Genomic DNA, 20,794 nt, shown 5'->3' with positions numbered 1-20,794 from the left:
CAGGCGTGGCACACTTGCTGCTAATTTTGCACTCTAAATACGACTGCTATTCGGAAAGTAACCTCTGGTGAGCTGTTAATAAACCAAGCAAATGAAAACAAATCGTACTATATATACAAATATACGCACATACTTAAGCTACTTATCAACGTAGTCACCGCTAGAACTGAGGCATATATCATATCAGGGAACAAGTTTTTGTATGCCTGTGTCAAAGAAGTCTGCCGCCTGTGATTTCGCCAACACTGATCCTATATACATTCAATAACTGAGAGCAGTTCTTCCACCTATTCAAAATGTTGTGGGAATATGCAAGCAGATCACCGTTCTCATCCTTCACTAAGTTCCCTAAATGACTTACTTTTGCAAATTTGTTTGGCTAGAGGTATTATTATTATTATTATTATTATTATACTGTGCTGTTAAGTTACTGCACGTAAATAAACATGAATTGAATTGAATTATTATCTCATATTTTCATTTCAAATATTTAAGTAACTTCATTACTTTTCAAATAATAAGCTTCATGTAGAACATTTATCGTAACGTTATATTGCTTATGACAGAAAATAAAGGATTCTGAAAAATACTAGAGAATGTATTACATGGATGATAAATCGTGATTACGACACCTGCTGTAGGAACGTTACAATGTTCGAATATTTTCGTTCGGGTCGATCTTTAAGACAGAAACAGAAGTTCCTATACAGAATAATTTAAATTATTTTAAATGAAAAAAGGAGGTATATACCGAAGACTAATGGCACCCACACAAACACACAAAATAGAAAGCTTTAAATACTTAATGAACAGAGTTCATACATATCCAAAAACAAAGAACTAAATATTATACAAGACACGTTATGTAAAAATGAATATAATAGAAACTTAAACAGAAGTCATTCAAAGAACAGCGAACAACAAAAACACAAGCCCACAATACCAAACAACAAAATGGGCTATTTTTTCATACTACGGAAAAGAAACAGAAGAAATCACAAGACTTTTAAAAGAAACAAATATAAATATTGCATTCCGAACAAAAGAAAACAACACAAAACCTAGTAAAGCCTCGCCTGCAAACAGACGACTACGAAAAAAATTGCGTATAACAAATGAGATATATGGATTTCCCACTAAAATACATAGGGCAAACAGGCCGATCATTCCAAACCAGATATAAAGAACACACACGGACAATTAGGAACAACAACGGCAACTCAAGATATTCAAACCATACATTACATACAGAGCATGCACATGGGAGTGTAACTAACATTATGAAAGTCTTAAAAACAGAGAAGAAAGGAAAACATCCGAAGACACAAGAGAATTACCATATATAAAATGAGTAAAGATGGATTGCAAATGAACGACACATACATTGACATTCAAAACAATCGAAGTAATAAAAAATTAAACAACAAACAGCGACAAAAACATATAAAAAATAAGAAACATTCCAGCTCAGCAAAACATTCAGAAAAAAAGACAAAACACAAAACACAGAGCAAGGGAAAACACAACGCACCAACTACAGTAAGTACACAAATAAGTAATCACACGACACATAGAGAACTTCGCATACAAGAATTCTAATAGAAAATTTACACATTACAGACACACAAGCGCATCGAAGGGACCTGCATATACAGAGTGTCCCAGGAGGAATGTGCCAGACTTCGGGAGGGTGTTCCTTATGTTAAAGTATGCCGATATAACCCAAAACACTTATGTCCAAAGTTGAACGCTTACGGAGATAATGGCCCGAGGAAAGTGTGGTCTTCTGGCGGGTCCACGCACCGTACCAGTCAGCTGACAAGGCTTATCAATGTTTGTCCTTGAGTGTGGTAATGACGAGTCACACTAGCCGCATACACTCACATACCAGAATGCGCAGTCAGCCATGTTACGCCAGTGCTTGCCATTCATGTGTCATGTATAGTGCTTGGAACCCCAAGGACAACTATGACATGGCGTGCGAGTTTTTTGTAGTTCAATTTATTGGCTTCATGTCACTCACAAGTTAGTTTGATGTTACGCACATTATTAGCATTAGAGAAACCACATATTCCTGCCAGTTTTAATATGTATTTGGTAATCAACAAGTGTGTAATACCTGTCAAAATTTCACACTTCTCTGGCCATTATCTCCGTAACCGTTCAACTTTGAACATAAGTGTTTTGGGTTATATCGGCATACTTTAACATAAGGAACACCCTCCCGAAGTCTGACACATTCCTCCTGGGACACTCTGTATATTAACAACAGAAAACAGCAGTATTTTAAAACTGAAGTTATTCTAAACAATGTACAAATAATTGGACCAGTGAATATTATAACGAAAGTTGACACAGTCAGTCCAGTCACTGCAAATTTTAAAATCGTCATATCTCACAACAAACCATTATGTAGTCAATCCGTCTGGTCCTAAGCTGACGATATCGTCAGATACTACACCACATTCTCTCGCTATCAGAGTTCGTACACAGCACTTCACGAAGACAAATTATTTTTCTTTATATTTCCTTATTATAATCACACTGAAAACATGTTTTAAATAAAAAAGGGTAGAGCTTAATGACTCCTGTAGTTTTACATGTACATGGAATTTGGTTGTTGACATTAAGTGAAGAAGAGGGTACTGGGGAGAATATTTGAACCGAAGGGGGATGAACTGACAGGAGTTTGGAGAAAACAGCATAATGAGAAGCTTCATAACTTGTACTCTTCTCCAAGTATAATTAGAATTATAAAGTCAAGGAAAATTACATTGGATGGGCATGTAGTATGCATGGAAGAGAAAGTGAATTCATATAGGACTGCTGGGAAACTCAGAAGTAAAGAGAGCACCAGGAAGACCTAGACATAGGCGGGAGGAAGCACTTATCGTAAAATTTTATTTGATGCCACCCGGGCCGCACAGGAAAAGAATTAGGTGGACCCACAGATGTACAGACAGCAAGGTGCTCTCACAAACCTCCTAACAAAACTAAGGGAGGATACATAGTCAGACAGACCCACAAGCCTCTAAATTGGGGGGAGTACACAGACAGTTGGACAGATAGAGAAGGATACACAGACAGACAGCAAGGTGATCTCATAAGCCTCCTTTTAGTTTTCAAAACAAGGAAATTAGTCTAAAAATGGGTCTTACAGAAATAGGATGGTGTGGTATGGATTGGATTGATCTGGCTTAGGACGAACCAGTGGAGAAGTCTTGTGAACATCGTAGCGAACCTATGGGCTCCATCAAATACTGGGATAATCATGAGTGGCTGAGCGACTGGTCGCTTCACAAGAAGGATTCAGCTCCATGGAATTAGAGCCTAATGGCTGCTCAGGACACGGAAAAGGGGCGGAATCATCGCGCGGGCGCGCGCGTCAAGAGACGCGTCAGCTTCTGAGGCCGCATGCTCCTGAATAGAAGACCTCGGGCACTCGTTTGCACGGTAATGGATGCTGTACTGAGTTACTCGCGGTGGCTATGAAGGGTACGGTCTTCTGGATGTGACGCTGTACAGTCTGGACGATCTCCAAAGTAATGAATTTTCGGGTTCCGTAAAAGGGTGGAGATTTCTTGACTAATGAGCAAAGACTAGCTTCCCAATTATGACTATAATCCATGCAGCTGGGTGACTGGTTGGAGTATTTTACAGCCTAACAGCGGTGGTTACCAAGAGTTATATATTTTGGGATATAACGCCGTATAATCTAATGGAAAACAACCGACATTTCGAAGGAACATGTTTTCAAATTCACTGTCGAAGAATAAGCCAAGCAAGAAATTAGCATTAAACAGGTAGCAAACAGAGCTATTCGCTGGCTGTGCTTGCTCCTTTCTTCATTCTGGTTTCTTGTTTCGTTTATTCTTCGAAACCTGAAGATGGAAGCGAGACGTTCCTGCGAAACGTCAATTATCTTCCACTGAATTACGAAGCGTTATATCCTAGAAGACAGAGCTCTTCAGTTGACTGTTTTGTTGGATTATCTAATTAGTGAACAAATCAATTAGATAGTAGCTGTATAAGTTCTGCATTTCGTTCGACGTACAGGATGTTTTAATGAATTTGGTTAATGCAAAACGGAGCGGGAATGTCGTTATAGGTTCGTTGATCGGACGGAAGGAGGCTGACACACTGCACTAAGGCGCTCTTATAACCCACCCAAGTCCTACGGTCCTTATGGCCCACAGATGACTAAAAGAGACCCCATTGAACTTTCTGCTGAGAGTGGCCAGTTTAAAAACATGGACAGCCTTACGTTTTATTGTACTATTATGAGTTGGGCTGGAAGAGTCTAAATGCCGTTCCATGGCGACGATATGCATTATTCCTGTGTCCCCCTCCTGAATTATAATCAGCTCAACTTTCTCAGAACTTCATCACAATTAATAAAAGCTATAACAGACACTGTGACAAAAAACTACTGGCGCTGTAAATCCTAAACCATTTTAATTTGCATTATTGTTACTGGAAATTAATGTTTATTACTCACGATATGAACAAGCAATCGGCAGAAATTAATTTTCAAAAGAGAAGGGCTTTTAAACTATGAGGCCTAAGGCGGCCCCTGTGGGGTTGCTTCTGACAAATTTGACATGTCTATTGGGGCGCCACGTACACGAGACGTTACATTCGACAGATCCGAAGCAATATAAAATTCAACAACTAATGTATTCGAAATTCGTACGTATTTATGGTACATGTAACAATGTTGTCGGTACCTCGGAAACACAGTATCGAATGGTATGATCATGCGTGAACAATGAAATGGAGTCTGAAAGGAAGTTTTGGGTGTTCTTATGCCGTTACACAACATATTGACTCTGTTGTATATAATAAGCGATTGAATTTCAATCAGTTTATTATATTAAACACCGCATGTTTCGGTCGCGGTTGATCATCATCAGGAGTCTACATACATAATCATAAATATATTATGATATATTGCTAAATACGTAAACAAAATTGATCTATTTTGAAGGTATATTCAAAGATTTTCCCAAAAGAACGTGTAAAAATGTAAAAATTATGAAATTGTTAAACGTGTCTACATCAAGCGTGAAGATAATGACAGGTAATAAGGTTATGTGTTTGTGCAAATTTAGGTATAATGTCATTATTTTATATGTAGCTGGTATGTTAGTATTACTGTATAGTGTAGCTGGAATATTTTCGTGTTTTCTTCCTTGCGACCAGCAAGTGTGTATCTGTAATACATATGGAAATTCATGAGATATTTATTTTTGTAATGTTTTAAATGTCTGGTGGTTTTTTACTTGCTTGTATGCGCTGTGGGAAATTTTGGAAGTTATGTAATACTCCTATATGGTCATATCGCTTATTATATATAAGAAAACGTGTTTTGTGATGGAACAAAAACCCCTAATCTATATACACACAACAGGAAGCATAGAATAAAGACTGGAATGAATTATTTGTGGTCTAATACAGGGTGAAGTATATTAACCTTTCCGATTTCACAAGGTCATTGTTGAGGCTAGGGAGGTGGTAGAGTGGTGGAGATGGTATCGTTAGACGCGTTATAACATGCAGTTTTCAGTACACACAATGGCTTGGTCAGAAGAACATCGTGTGTTCGTGCTTGAAGAGTTTATTAAAAACGGCGGTTCTGTGATCAAAACCCAGCGAGCCTTTCGCACTCACTCGGTCTGCGTGATCCCATTCCCACTGAAACAACAATTAGAAATTGGGCATCAAATTTTAAAGTGACATCTTCTGCATTAAGAAGTAAATCTTCAGGCCAATTGTGGTGTCTGGGGGCCCTACTTCTTCGAAGAAGATGGTGAAGCCGTTACAGTGACTTCTGCTCGATATTGTTACATGCTTGAAAATTTTCTTCTACAGAATTTGGATGAATTATTGCAAGATCATGACCTGGAATATATTTGGTTCCAACAAAATGGTTCTACGGCCCACACATCGCGTCGTTCAATGGAGATTCTAAGACAAATGTTTCCTGGTCATCTTGTGTCTTTGCGGGGTGACATCGGTTGGCCCCCCCACATCGCCTGATCTAACACCATGCGATTCTTTTCTGTGGGGCTACCCCAAGGCAAAGGTGTTCACACATCGTTCCCGAACTATTGATGAACTGAAGGCTGCCATCACCGAAGATATCAACGCTATTCCACGGAATATGACTCGTAGAGTCATGGAAAACTTCCGAAACAGTCTCCGTTGGTTTATGGAAAATGGAGGTGGCCATTTGGAAGATATTATTTTTAAACCACATTAAAATAAAACTGCATTCTATCGCCTTTCAAATAATAAAATAATTTTGCCTGCATCTTTCTTTATTTCTATTCCATGCATTTTTGAAATCGGAAAGGTTTATATGCCCCACCCTGTATTAGACGTTATCCTGCCATTTTTGTGGATGAACTAACGAAAGCCTCGAGAAACCTGCCAAGATAATCAGAGTCTCGACCAAGATTCGAACTAGGCATCTCTTGAACAGAAGCGAGAAGCACTACCACTTTATCACACTTTCTCGGTCTTCAGTTTTCACTTAGTCGTTTCGAAGACACGAGATGTCGGCCGACGTACAGTCAGAAATACAAATTATAAATCCACATCCCTGAAAATATGTTCTTTCGGTATTTAGGTGGAACCTACTCACACCCGCCAGACTACACGGCGTCATAAACCAAAACCTCAAAGTAAGACTTTTATCCTCAAATGCGAGACATAGGTTATGATCGCCCGAAATGCTAGTATCCACGTTCCAGACTACGCGGCGTCAATTTAGATAACAATTTAATCTTCGCGGCAGGCAGGCGGAGACCTGACGTTCCCCAGTACGTTGTTACCCACTTGTTCGATCCCGGGTCTGGTCAAGTGGGATTTGTGGTGGACAAAGTGACGCTGGGGCAGGTTTTCTCCGAGTACTTCGGTTTCCCCTGCCAATCTTCATTCCACCAATTGCTCCACAATCACCCTCACCTATCATCTGGGGCTAGTACAATAGGCCAGAAGTGGCCGCAGTACAAGGGACTTAGTCCCACCCCACTAGCATAAAAAAAATAAATTGCTGTATACGGTGCCATAATCCATAGAGCTACGGTGTGAATCTGCATGGGCATGAAAACCTCAAATCTCATATTTCGAGGAAATATTTTGAAGCACCAAACGTGAAACTTCCACTTGAAAGGCACATGTGAATGCATCTGCGCAGTGATGAATGAAACTGCAAAGTCGATATTCGGCTTCGTGACCTTGAGAAGGCCGCGAGGGTAACAGAGAACTAGGTTGTTTGAGGGAATAACTATGTCTTATCGTATTCGGTTCAAATTGTAGGAAAGAAAGTAGTAAGCCGACCCTGAAAAGATATGTGGACACAGTGATAGCGACGGCCAGAATGAGGTCCCAGGTTTGCTGTGGGTTTCTGTCGCGTCGGTCTATCTCTCCTAAATCCGTGTTAACTTCAATCCGCACTCGACGTTTGTTTATACCCTGAAGATTCAAGCAGCATATTCCTCCGAAATCTTGGTAAACTTCTCAAAAATCAAATAATCTTCATAGGCAAATACTGACGCACCGAGCGGTATTAGAATTTGCGAGCAGAATGTGTGTATAAGCGTCCATAAGACTGCGAGATCACTCTTATCCGTCTGGCAATTAGCTGGATTGCAATTCTTCCGGCTTGGAATTGATTCTAACGTAAGGAATCTTTTGTTACACCCAATTGAATTTCTTGAATTTGAGTCAGTCCATCCCGCACTCAGTCATAATTATGTAAGGCAGAAGGTAAAGTCGTCGCAGCGTTTAATTCATTAACATGCCATAGAGGCGTATAGGCTGTGGACGTATAGTTCCATCCTTCTTGACCTCGGCATTAGATGGAAATGCGTGTTCAGCTTCATGCCTCCGCAGCTTTAGACCCGGAGAAAGAAACCCCGGTCTCTACAGAACTAGAGGCTAGGTGGTCCCCAGAGCCAGTTTGAACCGTGTGTGGTAGAGATTCCCTGCCGGGAATCAACCTCCGTACATCCAGCCCGTAGCTTGTCGCTATACCAACTGCGCGTTCACGGTTCAATTAAAATTAGAACTTAAACTTATAAACTGAAACTACGGAGAGAGACAGTCAGGGACTTTCAAACAACAAATGTTTGTTCTTCAAGAGCGTTAATCCTTATTCACGTATACAACAATTATCCCTAGGAGGAGCAGCAACAGCGCAAGGGAATAAAAACTGTCTCTGAAAGAGTAGCCAGAAATCACTGTATTACTCCAACGAAGAGTAGGAGAGGCATATGGTGAGTAGAACTGCTTGTACTTGCCAACTCTAATGCTCATTTAGGGACACATTGAGCTTCAAATTTCCAGTGACAACAGTAAGAGCAGTTCGAAAATAGTGCCGATGTTTTCGGCTTGCACATTGCAAGCTGGCAGAATTTCGTAGCTTTCTCGCCTGCTCTGCGCTGGAGGACAATAGGTTGCCTTCACCGAAAAGCGATAGTGTAAATCCTGTTTTAAGATCATAGTGATGGATAATTTATCATAAGTATCTCCAACCACTTTCTGGAAAAGCAACTAGCTGGATTGCCAGCACGAACTGTAATTGCGATGTGGCATCCGTCAGTGGTCTTGACGTACATAAACCTCCGTTGGATGCTAATCGATATTATGCTGAACACAAACATTGACCACTACGTAGAGTATATCAGCCTATGCTGATGATTGGGTAACTTCGCTTTGCATAATGAGATGCAAAGTATATGGAAGGAAGCAGCTAGGGCCAGTCCGAGGAACAATTCAAATGTGTGCTGGAAGGATTTAGGGAAACAAGGGAAACTTGTGAGGGTAACCTGTGCCCCCGAACGGACCTCAAACGAGTAACTCTGGCATTTAGGTTTTTCACTACACTAGCTTGATAAATGCCTTCCACTTCATTTGTTATACGAACTGTTGATAAACTGCCGAACAAAAGTTCAAGGTCTCGAAGTGATATCTATATTACATCAAGGCTGACAAAATTCAAACAACTGTACCTTAGGCACCCTACTGTGAGCGGCATTATAAATAATATAGTTGCTTTAATATACCGGTTATCCTAAAAAGAACAAATCTATGAAGCACGAGAACACGAATACGATTTGGCCCCATGAAATTAAAAAATGTGCAACATTGATATATTTTAACGTTAATGTTTTCGGTGAATATAATCGATGTCCCGGTCGGTAATGGGAAATACCCTCTTTAAAGCAAAGGCATGGATAGCTCAGTCGGTTTAGCGATGGGATATGGGTACTGGAGACATTTTCTCTGGGGGTAAAGCGTCCTAGGAGGAGAGTAGCCTTCTCACTTCCAGCTAGTGTAGGGGCGAAGAATAGTGGCGTTATACTTCCATTGTCCCATAGGTCTTCGTGATCAAACGCTTAATTAATTACGCACATACAATATTAACTCACCTTTACAGTCTTGAATGTAGGTCAGGAAAGTCACCGCTTGAGCGAAGTTGCTCTGGTTTAGAATTAATTGGAGCAAAGCACAAAAGAAGGAATGCAGTGTAAATATTTCTAAACGGGAACAGAATAATTATTCGCGTGCCTTGAATATAAACTAAACTCTAATCGGAGAAGGGGAGTGGTATTTCTAAATTATGTAAAAACACTTTCTTGCTGCGATTCCAGATAACAATACGCTGGTGACCTACAAACCATACATCCCATAATTTAATTTTGTGAGGAAGCACACTTTTCGTAGGTGTCACATTTCTCTGTTGAAATATTTGAAACATGAAGTTCATTTAAATAAAATTTAAGAATTATTTACTCTTTTACAGGTATCGGGTTTGCGTCCCCATTATAACAACCAACTGGCTAATGCTATGTAGCAGTTGAGGTTCTTACAGTCATGGTCGTGGAAGAGATCTGTGATACAATGCTGGGCAGTCTGTTGAAAGTCAAGCTACATTTCGACTTTGTTTCTACCTGCTTCACGTTGGTTTCTTGCTTCACTCAGTTTTCGGCCCTGAACATAGAGGTGACATGTTTCTCTGAAATGTCTGTTAACTTTCAACAGATTGCACGGCCTTATATCATAGAAGATGGAACACTACATAGAGCTCTTGTGGCTAGTGCTGTTTACGAGAATGTTTGCTTCTGCGAACTCTTACAAAATGTAAATTCTCTGGGAGAATTCAGTTTCTCAACATTAAAGCAGGTGGCACACAAGACCAAAGTGTATTTTAGCCCTTTTTTTAGGTTAAAGATACTTCGTTGACTATACAACTTGCAGAGCGCTGAATGATGAAGTTCAGAATGATTATAAACCAACTGAGAGGGTGTGAGTGTAAATGGTTTCTACGAATTCATCACATTTTGCCAGAGACTGCTGGAAACCACAAAGAACGTAAACGAGGTAAGTGATCTTCGTTTCGAGATATTTCCTCGCGTCATCCGTGAGATTAGAGGCCGCAAGCCCTATTACACTTAAAGGTAGTTAGACATAAATTTTCTTACCGTTTTGATGGTAGCGAGGAGTCTGTTCCCTCTAAGCACCTGGGATTTATCCAAAATGCTTCCTATCCACTACGTGTATCGTGTTTCGGTTGAAGCCACGGGGTAGACTGGCGGGCTGGCAGTTTTGCAGCGACAGGAGCGACAGGAGGGGGTGAGGCGTCTGGGGAAACCAGCCCCGTCCACAGAGTCTGCGTTGTAAGCAACATAACTAGAGACAGTGCAACAACACTGGCCAGAAGAGCAAGGAAGTTGCTTATTAACAAATAAAAAGCGAATAAAAGTATTAACTGTTTTTATCCGTGCGGGAAAAAATATTTTTATTTGACTAATAATTTCCTTCAGTTACTTAATGACTCACACTTCTATTTGGAATAAGTAAGAATTGCCTGATCAGTTGTATTATTGTACCAGTTTACAAGAACGGCGTTTTCTCCAACCTCCTGTCACTTCACCTCTCTTCGGTCCAAATATTCTCCCCCAACACCCTGTTCTCAAACACCCTCAGTCTATGTTCCTCCCTTAATATCAGAGACCAAGTTTCACACCCATACAGAACCACAGGCAAAATTATAGTTTTGTATATTCTAATTTTTATGTTTTTGGACAACAGACGAGAAGACAAAAGGTTCTGGACTGAATGGTAGCAAGCATTACCCCAGTTCAGTTGCCTCTTCATTTCCTCCTGAATCAGGTTTCGATCTGTTATCGTTGTTCCCAAATATCTGAACTGTGTCACATTTTCAAAATATCTGTTTCCTATCATTATATCATGATTTTGCCCTGCATTTTGGTGACGAGACAGTAACATATACTTAGTTTTCTCTGTGTTTACTTCTAGACCAACCTCTTTACTTGCGTCAATTAAAGTTTGTGTGTTTTTCTTTATGGTATCTACATTATCACCCAGTCATGAAGTTTATACTCAATGAGAATCTATCCACAGGTTCAGAAGTTATTGTGACACACGGTTCGCGCGATACTTGAAAGACAGAATAAGGAAATGAGGTTACAAACTGTTTCAATATTCTTGGTACTGTAACCGGTCACTGCTCATTCCCAATTATTATCTCTATGCTAAACGTAATTCTTTGAGCCTGACATGAGTTGATATGATAATGTACCTTGCGTATTCTCAGAGTTGTTCATGTACACACGGCTAGTTCTCGTGGAGACAGCTGTGCAAAAGTTTTATTCCTACGAAAATCCAAAGTTTCTTTTCTGTGTGTCAACCCAAGAAATCATGCGAGGTTTAAAATTTAATTAAAATGTCACGTGATTTCTTGAAATTGGAAAATAAGGGCTACCTNATAGATTCAGTTCGTCGTTAAATAATAACAAACACACCAACTTCTGCATATTCAGTTCCATGGTGCCGTACTTCCTGAAAAGCTAAGAGACTCTCATCTGTGTAGAAACTTCGACATTCTGTAGATGCCAAATATTCATATGAGCTTTCTACTGGACATTATGATAGCTTAGCTGAATCCACCCCACGTCGCAACACCCCATTTCTCTAAGATCCATTCTTCGGCCTCTACATGGTTGAACAGAATAATCCCGTCCTTTCCTCCAGCTTTGCAAGAATTTATCTCTACACAATGCGTTCTAAAGGCCCTGCTCAACTAACTCTTAATTCTGTGACTCTCGTTAATGCCTGCGTATATTTTCCAGACTTGCCATGTTCAGATGTAATATTTTGTGCGTTATTCCAATGATTTCCACTCTCGTTTAATATCGATTTTTTTTTCATATTGAAAATATTTTTCCTTTCCTCCATGGCCTTTAGTCCACAAGCGAAGTGTACCGACCGAGTGACCGCCGCTTGTCGGCGAAGTTGGTGCCAACTTTTGCGGATAGAGAGTGTCGCGTGGTCAGCGCAATGGATACCCACAGCCGCTAATCTCGATTTTCCGGTCTAGAAGTATATTACAACTACATCATGTATAAAATCCTCTGTTTGTTATTCTGGCGTCAGTAGTCACTACTAAATAACGTCTGGTAACAATGCCACTCAAGAACGCCTGCTAGTCGCCGTCTCCGACTGATTGTCGACTGACTCACTTCGGTCGTTCGGTCGGTCAGATAAATCGCTGCTGGTCCTCGCCAACACAGTCATTCTTGGTACCGAGTCAGAGGGACTCGTGACCATATTTTACTCTCTCATGAATCTTTGACTCGTACAACTCTGCCGTCACTGACTCTTCGGCTTGGCGTCAAGCCACTCGGAACCCACGACCAGAGACATTTACCGGCTGGACCCTTGCGGTCATAGTCTTATGTAACACACTCTCTCATGAGAAGAAGTGTTTTCCTTCTTATTATTATGCTTGGCCTTTCGCCAAGTGTACATATCACACTTATACCATTTTTTTTAATTCTTCCTTTTGTACTACATACAAATCGTCTGTCAGTACAGGGTTCGCAAAGCAGATATACGTTACGACATACGTACTTATGTATTTTAAGCTACAACGGCAGCTTAGGCACTTGAATGGTCTTCAGCTTAACCACCGCCAAGTTTAAGCCTCTTGCATTTTCTATGTCTGGCTTCCGAGTCAGAATCAGAGTTACTTTACTACAAGCGGTTTACCGCCAATCAGTTCGTCCTGGCGACAAGCCCCTCGAGACTCATGACTAGTAATTTTCTTTTATTAAATGAGCACTTGTGGTCATAGTCCTTCTGCAAAATCCTCTCTGACAAAGAGGGTCGTTTATAATTACTGTTGGTCCTCGCCAGCGCAGTCATTCTCAGTTCCGAGTTCCGCAGGGCTCATGACAACATTTTACTCTCCCAAATTCGAGACACGCCTGTATTTATAACCTCCAGGAGGAGGGTGGCCCAGCTATAACCCTAGGCACTGGGCTTCCTTTTCGTCGCCTCCTACTACTCGCAGGTCTACGGTGGAGGTATTCCACGCCGCCTGCACATGGGTATCCACACGGGATTACATCCTACCATATAGAGTATATATATACTTTATATACTGTGCCATGGAGACTAAAATGCAGTGTTTGGGAGTCAGAGAAGTGTCACAGAGGCGTCTGTTGTTAGTAACGGTTTGATATCGCATGTTTGTGCGGCGGCGAATAGGAAGGAAACGCAGAGAAACGTCGATTTCGGCATTCGTCTGTTGTTGCGCGCGTATTCGTTGCCGCTACATGCCAGTAGATGCCTCTGTTATCCAACGGATTGTTAAAGCACTTTCCCGAGCTTCCCGAGGTACCTAGTACGCACTGGAGTATAAAGTACAGAAGCCTTAAACTTGGCGGTGGTCAAGCTTACGACCGTTCAAGAAACTAATCTGCTGTTGCTTCTGTTGCATCTGTAGCATTCCCTGTGGGTTCGGCAGAAGCTGCTTTAGCAAAACAGACAAACCGCTAGTTGTGCAGCTCTAATCTTGAAGTGGGTCTTCTAAAACANCCTACTCATTGCTGTTCATGGATTTTTTTTTTATTCTGTTTGCTACATTTGATTTCCACTTCTTTTCTGTTAGTTTCAGGTCTGTACATGCACAATAATAATTTTTATTGTACACTTTCCTATCATCTCTCACAGATAAATCTTGGCCTCAGATTTATATCTATGTAGCTGAAGTTATGCTGATATGGTTTGTCCAGTGACTGAGGTAGCTCTCTCTGAAGGACTCAACAGAGTAAGTGTCTCTCCCTTTTATTTGAGGATGCAAACATATCCAATTTCTGAAATGTTGTGTTCTTTAGTGTTTCTTAGGATACTGGATGATGGATCAAGTCCAAAATCCCAGTAATCCTGAGTATTATACACCATTGTCAGAATTCTTTGTGGTCTACTTGATATACTCAGTTGTCAATGGAAGTTAAAATTTAAGATAGTGTTTTAGGGCAGATGTATGTTTGTTAAGTTCTGAATTGCCTGATGTGTTTTGCAATGCACAACATTCTCCAGTATGTGACGGTATGAAATGTTGCAGTGAGAGAGTACCAGTGTTTACACTGCTTGAAGTATTACCCATCTGAGAAATTGTTGGAGGACCACATACGTCAACATGTGAAGCGTTAAAAATGCCCCTTCTGTGACAAGACTTGCCCAACTCCATCAACAGTTGAATGCACATTTGTTACAGACACCTAGACAGCAAGCCATTCAAATTAAGCTTTTGTGAATATATGTGTGTAGAAGATTCCTTCATCTCACACTGAGTGACTGAGCTATTTGGATAAATGGTAATATTTCTGGCTTTAATTCAAGATGTGTTTGGTTGCAATCTCATCTGGGACACCAGCTCTTCTGGGTGACATTCTTTGTGGTTTTCCTAGACCCTTCACACAAATGCTGGTGTAGTACTTCATATTAGACCATGACAGCTTCCTTGCAAATACTTTTCACTTTACTATTCCCTTATCATTCTACTGTTTTATACTATCCAGTCTGAGAATTGCTAGCATTATTAAGTAAACCATGAAATATTCATTCGGCTGAGGAAAATCCACTTGAATTACATTTCTTGAATCTCATCCAGGATATTGGCCATTCCAGATGTCATTTCAGTCTCCCTAGCTGAATCACAAAATAATTTCAAATGCTCAATATCCATTTAAAGTTCACCATTCATGAACAGCTACACATCTAGTGTCATACTATTTAGTGCAGGCAGTTCAAACAGTATTAAATAAAAAACACACCCTTGAAAAGCCATCGACTTTTCCCAGGTGTATTATTAGGCTGTAACTCTGATGACCTAGAGGCACACACTCATACAACACCCATTTGCTCAATCAGGAAATATATGATTATTAGTACTGGATGTTTATTTATGCACTTATGTGGTTGCATAAACATAATTGTTCACTTTCTCTTCGAAGTTGAGAAGATGTCGATTCAAACAATTTTTGAAGTTCCTAAAATACTGTTTATTTTATATATATTGGAATTATCAAATAACATCTTCTGTTAAATTATATTGTGTGTGTTTTTTTTCACCCAAAAGCCAAAATGATTACAGAAGTGAAATTGAGTGCACTAAAGGATGGACACTGCATACATATCATGGACGATTACAGAAGATTTAAAATTTGGAGCCAGATTGCACCAAGACATGTCCAGACTCTTTTACTGAAATCTGTGGAGTCTTTAAGCCAAGCACCTTTGCAGAAGGCATCTCTTCTCAATTGCATAACCTTTAACTATGAATGTCCTCCTCCATATTCTAATTGGCTGGTTTAAATAGCTAAGAGTGTACAAAAGTCTTGTGTTTCCAAATTACAAATAAAAACCAGTGATATGCAGCTTGGGACACCTTAACTCTCAGCTACCAGCTCTGGTAATTAAATCTAGCAGTACTGTCAGCCCTGGAAACTGCTCCAAAAGTTACAACTTCTGCTAAAGACAATACTTAGAATTTTGAAAGGAAGAACGATTGTGTGCCTTGGTCTCCTATTTCCAGTTTGCTGGAGAAGCCCTCTGTCTTACAACTAAATGAAAAATTTGGAATAAGTCTTGCCTAAGTTAAAGAATCAAACTAACCCACTTGAACTAATTCTGTGATTGACACACTAATTGAATTAATTCCAAAAAAGCTAATTAATTTAACTCACGTTAAGGTAATTAAGGTTACTCAAATTACACATCCAAATTTGGATGGTTAGAAATGAAATTTCCAAGAGCATATCGTTTGTACAAAGTGCAACACCAAAGAGTATGAATGAAATATTGCTTTTAAGTCAGCAATTGCAAACATGTTCATTGATGCGAAAATTTAAGGCTGAATCCAACAAATTTAACATAAAGAGGAATTGTCCTTAATAAGTTTATCATGGAAATAACAATAATAGATCTGTAGGAGTAGAATTACATGCAGTGGAAAAGTTCTGCTCAGAACTCCTTGTTTATATGCTGGACTATTGATTCCGAAAGGAGCACAACTTCCATCTGAATACTGATTATGAGATCAAAACTCAAACCACATTCCTTCAGACAAAGTCATTGCTAGTGGTGTGAAACATAATAGTTTGATACAGGGACCCAGGTCCTTGGAGTGTGTCTCAAATCCTTCTCTGTTATCTTTCTTGAGCTCTGGAGAGTATGGAATTATTATTGTAACCAAACTCACCTGTTGTGTGTACAAACATTATGAGGATGGTTTCTTCCAGCTATGGACAGTATGCTGTGAGACTTTGGAAGTGATCCAGGAGATGACATAATCACAATCTAGAGCCACCCAGCCATTGTGTGGCTGTAGTCACACAGTGTTAGATATTGAATATGACACCCTAATGTAGGTGGCAGAAGGGTGCAACATTCTCTTCTCACTTGTAGAAGTTGATTCAGCAGGGAAATGGAGACAGATGAGGTACCTGTCTTTCCCCCAGGAAATGTTGCTGTCCTTCAGGATTGAAGTCAGATAAAGTGAACTACATCCTGTCTTATTTGTAACCCTTTACAGCCCAGTGGTTCTTTAGGTACCATCTGATTTAAGGTAAAAAGGTAAAGTTTTCTCTGCGTGTAATTAATTAATTAATCAGTAAGTCATGATATATGTGGAGGAGTAGAGGTATAGCTCCACCATTCTTGACCTTGGCATTAGATTGAGTTTAGTGGTCAGCTTCATGCCCTGTACCCAATAGATGGTAAGCTAGGTAGGCCCAGACCCTGTCTGAAAACTATGGAGAAGAGAAAAATCTCTTCCCTTGCCAGGAATCAAACTCTGGTCATCCAGCCTGCAGCCAGTCACTGTACTGACTGTGCTGTCCTGGCTTATCACCACATCATTTAAATGCAGAGTTTTAGCGCCACCTGCTTTAACATACTAAAACTCTGCATTCTGCTCATAGAATGGGTTGATGTGTTTCATATGGTTTACAAAAATGGCAAATATTTCCTTAAATAACATTAACTGGTTGATATTTGTAGTTGAGCTGTACTGTGTTTCATGTGAGGTATAAACTGGATTCTTATTCCCAGTTGGGTAGTCACCANAATTTCTATCAAAGTTGAAGTATCTATTCTAAGGGACATACAACCAAGAATGCAGCAAGCTCCATCCTGTCACTCACATTTTACAGCATATATATATATATATATATATATATATATATATATATAAATGAGCGCCAATGGGGTCCAAAACCAAGAATGACTGTGTTGGGAAAGGTCAGAAGCAAATTACTGCACTGCTCTTCTGTGCTCTTCTCTCAGTCTTTGAAGGGTTAATTGCAATTCTTGTAAGTCATGAGGTACATATTAAAATTGAATCACTTAATAATAACGATTTATGTTCCACTTGTGCAGACCTAGTAATATCTAACAGCACTTCTTCATACTGAGTCTTTCTTCTATCTTCTGGATGGCCAACAGTTTCTCAACATGTGACCACATTTGAATCAGCTTCTAACAGCAACTCATTCTCATTTTCTCATTCATCAACCATCTCCACTGACTCTTCATTCACTGATGCCACTCCTCTGACTAACCAATTCAGTCACTCACCAACAGACTCCACTCTACTAACTGATTCCCTTCTTAACTAACTCTCCTGCTTATAACATCTTGGCACGGACCGCGTAGAAAATACCGTTCCACTGTTGCTGTCTACGAGCTGTTGGCTAGTGAAGGCTGTTGTCTAGATGTATATTTCGCGGTCGTTGCTTAGCAATGGGTCTACCTGCCATAATATCAAAGAGCAAGGTTTTCACATTGTTTGGGTCTTGTGCCTGACTTCAGGTAAGTAACCTTCATTTTCATTAACACAGACGTCAATTATTTTATTATTTTCCAAATTTCTCAGAAAAAGTCACATCTTTCACAGCTCATTTTCTGAATGACAGATATTTTCGAGACTAGAATTTACTCATAATTTCTTATAACTGGCGCCAGTAAAGAATATTCGGGATGGGAATTAAAATTCATGACAAGAGAGCGCCAAAGAAAATATGCACCTCAATCCCTCCACAATGTCCCTGTCAATGGTGTGCAATAAAAAAAACACTATCTATTATTCTGGACATTTTCCATCATCTGGAGATTTTATTTCTTTCTAATGGGCCCAGCAGAATAGTAACATCTCGTCCCTTACATCTCGTGGAGAAAATAGATCCACGTTCTGAAACGTAATTTTTAAACAAATGAAGATGGTGGAAAATGTAAAAAACAAAGCCTTCTTCAAAGATTTCGATTTCTTATAAAGATGCTGGAGTTAATCTGTATGTCAAATACCTCTTAAACAAAGAATGGCGCATAAAGCTCTAAAATTGACCACTACATTGTAGTGTACCTTGCTGGGTGCCACTGGGCCCTTGAATTGACAGATGGAATAATCACTTACAGATGAGGCGAGAGGAACCGCTGGGTAAAGCGTCATGTAATAGTGCTTTAGCTCCCTGTACCATCTTCGGTTGTAGATAAATGATCTTTATTGAATGGAAATGTAATACAGACTAAACTCTGCCGAGACCAAAGAGAAGAGATTCGAACTAAAGACTGATGCTGAAGCTAAGTGACAGTATGACCGCCGCTACTGAATGTCTGAAGTTATATTCCCGTCCTCCTAATTGCCGAGAAGTTTATAAATGCTTCAATATGGACGTTTTCGTGACATGGTTTACAAATTACTCTTCAGTTCTATGCCCCAAGAGGCCCAAGAGTTCCTTATCTTGGCATTACATTATTGGCTCCAGTTCAAAGGCTGCTGGATATGCACTTGTTTGCCTGACCTCTATGGTCACTAGACCAGAACTATCTTCGTGCTTCAACTACCAGCTTCTAACAGCAACAGCTCACAGAGACTGAACTACAGCAGTCATCTGTACGCTCAACAACCAACCCACTGAAGTTAATCACGTAATATCTCAGTGGAAAATATTGCCACGTGTAGGGGGGTACGCGTGACGAAATAACGGGTTCTAGTTCCGATGATTGAATTTATTAACAGCTTGGTTACACAATATTTTAATTACACATAAAAATTACAGCGCTATCGCTGATTTACATATGGTCGTACTTCATAATCACAGGAACTAGCACGTCAGATCAATTATCACAATTATCACACATTATTAAATTCTTCCAATCACACGCCAAGTGTTCACATGACGAACTTCCCGTGGCTGTCACTTGAACACTTAAACACTCCCGAATACTCCCGAATATGCCTCAACAGTGAAATCTGTTCAAAGTCAAAGTCACATTGTGACTGACGGTCAGTCAGTCTGTCTGTCTTGGTGTCGAGCCCCGACTGGGGCTCATGACCAGATTTTTTTTTCTTTATATGAAAGTTACTGTCCTGTTCATTTGGGGCGCCCTCTCTAACGAGAGGTCGGGTCTGTCATTTGTCAGTCATAGTCTGTGTCAGTAAGTCCACTGTCAGTATTTACATATATTTACAATTTAATCTTAATTCCTATCTCTATGTACAATATATGCAAGGCCTCTGTCGATCCAGGCTCGGCACAGCAGATTATGCCCTATTTCTAGTAGTATTCGCTACCACAGTAGCCTAGTCACTTGAACGGCCGTGTGCCTGACCGCCGCCAAGTTTAAGGCTCTTATATTTTTTAAATCTGTTCTGTCTGTAACTGTTGTTACATAGCTTCCGCACTGACCATGCAGAAAACAGCCTATATTGTTGGAACGTGTTTACTAGCGATTGCATAGCTACGGTTGCAGCATGGACTCCACAGAAAGTCATTTGCGTGATAGCTATCACTGTTGCGTGACGTCACAACCTAGCATGGAAAGGTGTTTACCGAGCGTTGCGTAGCAACGGACTGGGTGGGGGTATGTGATGTCACTTGCGGGAACGCAGAGGTCACATGACCCCTACTTCCTATTGCGCAATCCAAGCGTTCACAGACGTGTCGCCTAGCAACGCGCCGATAAAATCCGCAACTCTCCCGTTGCGCGCGTGCCCCGAGGCCTCTGTGGCTCAACAGTTCCTGCATAGAGTCAATATGTCACAGTATATTTGGAAGCGAATTAAGTGCTACGTTGCTTTATCTTGTTCAAAAGCGTGCGCTGTTCGCAGAACGTTCATTTTATTCAGTTCTGCCCTGTATCTTTTCCCAGCGATGTCCTCTAAATACTCGTACTTCTGAAATAGGATTCCCGATAGCAGTTGTGTTTATTTGCACCAAATACTTACCATTTTTACTTCAAGGCTGTAGGAAATATGTAATAAACACTCGAAAAATATGCATGAAGAAAAGAGAGTTCGAAAGCAAAATTTTCAGTGTTTTAGATTTTTCTTGACATGCCGCCTAAGTTGTTCGTATCTTCGGGGGTTGCTCCCACATGCATAACATTTTGTGATAAAATGTTTGTTACAGCATTG

At 40.2% G+C, this 20,794-nt stretch overlaps 1 protein-coding gene across 4 annotated transcripts in view; it reads right to left on the bottom strand.

Moving 5' to 3' along the window:
- Nucleotides 1-10,597, bottom strand: part of LOC111865268 (uncharacterized protein CG3556) — a 171,173-nt gene extending 160,576 nt beyond the window's left edge. For all 4 annotated transcript variants that reach the window (XR_002842955.2, XR_002842956.2, XM_023853162.2 and 1 more), the window contains exon 1: nt 10,491-10,597. The gene's annotated coding sequence lies outside the window, so the exon portion shown is untranslated. The remainder of the gene's footprint in view (nt 1-10,490) is intronic.
- Between the last annotated feature and the right edge of the window lie 10,197 nt (nt 10,598-20,794).

This window comes from Cryptotermes secundus, unplaced genomic scaffold, assembly GCF_002891405.2.
Source record: "Cryptotermes secundus unplaced genomic scaffold, Csec_1.0 scaffold1901, whole genome shotgun sequence".
Taxonomy (NCBI): Eukaryota; Metazoa; Arthropoda; class Insecta; order Blattodea; family Kalotermitidae; genus Cryptotermes; species Cryptotermes secundus.
The sequence above is the reverse complement of the archived record's forward strand: the minus strand, read 5'-3'. Positions and strand labels throughout refer to the sequence as shown.